Source organism: Suricata suricatta, chromosome 15 (genome assembly GCF_006229205.1).
Source record: "Suricata suricatta isolate VVHF042 chromosome 15, meerkat_22Aug2017_6uvM2_HiC, whole genome shotgun sequence".
Classification (NCBI taxonomy): Eukaryota; Metazoa; Chordata; class Mammalia; order Carnivora; family Herpestidae; genus Suricata; species Suricata suricatta.
In genome coordinates this window covers 48,941,330-48,945,034 of record NC_043714.1, presented here as the reverse complement: position 1 = coordinate 48,945,034, position 3,705 = coordinate 48,941,330, and the positions used below count along the sequence as shown (strand labels likewise).

At 37.3% G+C, this 3,705-nt stretch overlaps 1 pseudogene; it reads left to right on the top strand.

The window, feature by feature from the left end:
* Positions 1-483: 483 nt before the first annotated feature.
* Positions 484-3,281, top strand: LOC115278836 (annotated as a pseudogene).
* Positions 3,282-3,705: the final 424 nt, after the last annotated feature.

Here is a 3,705-nt window from a genome sequence, read left to right as displayed (position 1 = left end):
GTTAAAAAAAAAAAAAAGAAACTGCTGCTGAATTTTGGTATAGGCGCTACTAAAATACATCTTCCTTCTCCAATGACATCTACATCTGAGACTAGATTTACTCACATACTTCAAGCAAAACAATATATTGCAAAAAACTAAATGCAGAAGCACATATAAGAATCTACCTATCTTCTGTTAAAGCAAGACACTAAAGAGATGTGAAAAAAAAACAATGTTGCTCCTTTCACTAATTTTTTTTGTTTTAAATGATCCAGTTTACTTTTCATAAAACGTTTTATTTGTAATCATGTAACTGGGCTTATGTCATTACATGAGAAAATTAATAATTTAAGATGTTCTCAGCTTCTATTTTTAATGTGGTAGGTACAATAATATAGTCTTTATCAACAAAAGCCCTTGGTAGTTCTCAACTTCTTAGTGTACTAAGGGATCCTGAGGACAAACAGTTTGAGAATCACGGATATAGGGAAAGGGAGCAACATGTGCAGAAGTTCAGAGGCCAGAAAGGATATTACATCATTGCAACAACTGAAAGAAACTCAGCTTAGTTTAGCCAGAGAGCAGAAGAAGAAGAATTCTAGAACAAAGTAGGAGAGGTTGGCAAGAATCGAAGAAATATGTATGTCAATATGGCACAAAGTTATCAGGGACCTTGGCATCTCATGGTTCACCATGGAGACCCATCACATTTTTTTTTTTTAATAGTTCTCTCTCTCTTTTTTTTTTTTTTTTTTTTTTTACTAAGCACCCATTGGTTATGAGGCAATGTCATTCTGATATATGCATGTAGTCAATAAATCAGCAGCAGCAGCAGCATCGATCATTTGGAAGAAGTCCTTTTTCCCTGCCTCAATTATTTCAGAGACATAAAATTTAAAATCTTAACCCCAAATAGAGGGTCTTGGGAACAGCAAGAGATTGAATGAGGGAGAGGTATTTACTGCCTGCTTAGCAATAATCAACTAGTGAACCTCCCGAGAGTGTGTTGATTGGAATAAAAACAAACAAAAAAACCTACCCTGTTGGTTAAAATCCACTATTTTGCATGATGTTGAATCTACCTAGAATATTATAAAGGTAAGCAACTATTTACCTGACGTGTCACTTCTGTATTTTGACTTTGCTTTCATCTTGGGCAAGAGATGAATTTCTTCCTAAATACATCATGAAGAGACAAATTTTTTTTTCAGCGAAATACAGATATATTTATTTATAAATATTAGGTACACAGTTTATGAAAGAATAAAAATCCTATCTAGAACATAAAATAGAACCAAGATAGGTGATATTATATAAATGGAATGAGTGAATATAAGACTGATTTTCAAGCACATTATATAAGTTATACTTATATTATATAAATTATAAAATTTATTTTTAAAAATATATAGGATATATTCATCATAGTTTATAAAATTATAAATTATATTTAAAATATATAAATTATATTCAAAGGGCATGACTTAACATTAAAGTTTTGATAAGAAACTATTAGTTATTTTAGAAATTCTACCTAAGTTATATATTTCTGCTCTAATTCCATTCTAATAGTCTATAACTATATCAAATGAAATGATAAAAGTTAAAATTTTAGCATTTTAGATAGTCAAGTTACAAAAGGAACTAAAGAAAGAAACTCAGATTGAAAGTTTCAAATACCCACTGAGTTTGGTACCTTTTCTTTCTTACTACAAAGTAGCTGCTCTTACACATGGGGAGGAAAGCGCCTCGTGAGACAGAATTGGTACAATTTCATCTATGCCAAAACCAGTGCTCAGGATGGCGAAAGAAAGAAGACACTAACAAGAAGCGTGACATTAGAAACCATAGCCAGACCTGTTTCGTCTTCCAACAGCAAACCGATAGAAAAGTCGAAAACCGTGGACCCTGGCAGGCAGACAAGAGCAAAAGCAACTATCATAGATCACTCAGCCCAAAGAAACAGCAGAAGAAAGAAAACTCATCTGAGTGACTGGGAAGCTGACAAAAGGAAACTGCTGCAAAGGCCGCCTAGCTCAGTAGTGACCCAGCCTAAGCCTGAAGGGCAACAGGAAAACCCAGTTGGGTCCTTTTGGACTGCCCTGGTAGAAGAAGATGAACAAAGATTGTTTACTGCAAAAATAAATAAGACGTTTTCTGAATGCCTAAACCTCATTAGTGAGGGCTGTCCAAAAGAAGAAATATTGGTCATAGTGAATGACCTGATTTAAAAAATTACAGATGCCAAAAAGCTTGTTAATATTAGATATGCCTTGCACATATTGAACCTCTCACAAGTCCTGTTGAAAATATTCTCAGGGGCACCTGGGTGGCTCAGTCGGTTAAGCGCCCAGCTTCAGCTCAGGTCATGATCTCATGGTTCATGGGTTCAAGCCCTGCGTCGGGCTCTCTGCTGACAGCTAGCTCAGAGCCTGGAGCCTGTTTCAGATTCTGTATCTCCCTCTCTGACCCTCCCTCCTCACGCTGTCTCTGTCTCTCAAAAATAAATAAAAAACCAAAAAAATTAAGAAAGAAAATATTCTCACTCAATGAGAAAGCCATTCTGGCAGGTGCTCAGCCTACTGAAGAGACACGACATACCACTGCAGATGTTCTGACAATGAAAAGTCGAGAAAAAGTTAAATATGGAGAAAACACTGAGGAGGCTCGTGCAACCAAGGAATACATCCACGAAGTCAGCACTGGAGATAGAGGGGTCAATCTAGAGTCAGGAAAACCAGAAATGGAAAAGAAAACTAGAAATGTGGTATTTCAAAATGATGAAAAAGAACAAGACAACAACCCAAAAGATTCAACCAATGATGCTAAAACCCCCAATTCAGAACCCATGGGGAGTTGCTTAATTAAATATAATGTGTCTAGTACACCATACCTACAAAGTATAAAAAGATGCAGTTGGACAACACAGATTCTACATTTAAAGAGATAAAGTTGCTAATACCAGTGAGACGTTCCCGACGTATTCAAGAGAACGCTTCTAAATTGCCAGATATGTTAAAAGACCAAAGTCCTTGTGTGTCTTCCTAGGAAGAATTAACAGTGCTGGAAGGTGACACTGGTATTTTGTGTGCCCTCCCAATGCAGCGCTGTGCCTGATGTACTACTCAGAGCCTGGGACAGTAGAAGAGAAACAAAGCGATGGTAAGACACGGGGGTTGCATCGTTCCTGGGGTATTTCATTTGCTGCTTGTGGCTTTGTGGGTCTCTCAGGAGCCAGCCAAGTACTAGAGTTTCGCTGGCAGGAAGCTCTCCTACTGATGTCACATTATAGCAGCTAATGCCTTCTGGGCAGCAGAAAGCTAAGCCTACCTTTTTGATCTTAGCAGAGGGAGTTTCTAAGATGGTAAATTTGTCAAGTGGTTTACTGTGTTCCTTGGATAAAAACAGGTTTCATCATAATGTTGGCTTGTTTACTTCGAATAGTCTTAAGTTCGAGATAGATGTTTAGTCATTAAATATAAGCACAGTAATGCAGAGCTTCTAGTTTTGTCTTAAATTTCAGAACTTTTGTCTCTTCAGGGACCTGACCCTCAGAGGTTATCACTTTCTGGTCTCTACTGGATATGTGATTTTCTTCTTTTTTGTATGCAAAAGATGTTTTTCTTTTTAACCTATGTTCCTTGAGTTTCTGTCTTCTTTGTTCTCTGAACTTGGGCGGGGCCCTCTGGCTGGGGGGCAGCTGTGGCTCCCGGGGTGCTGCTG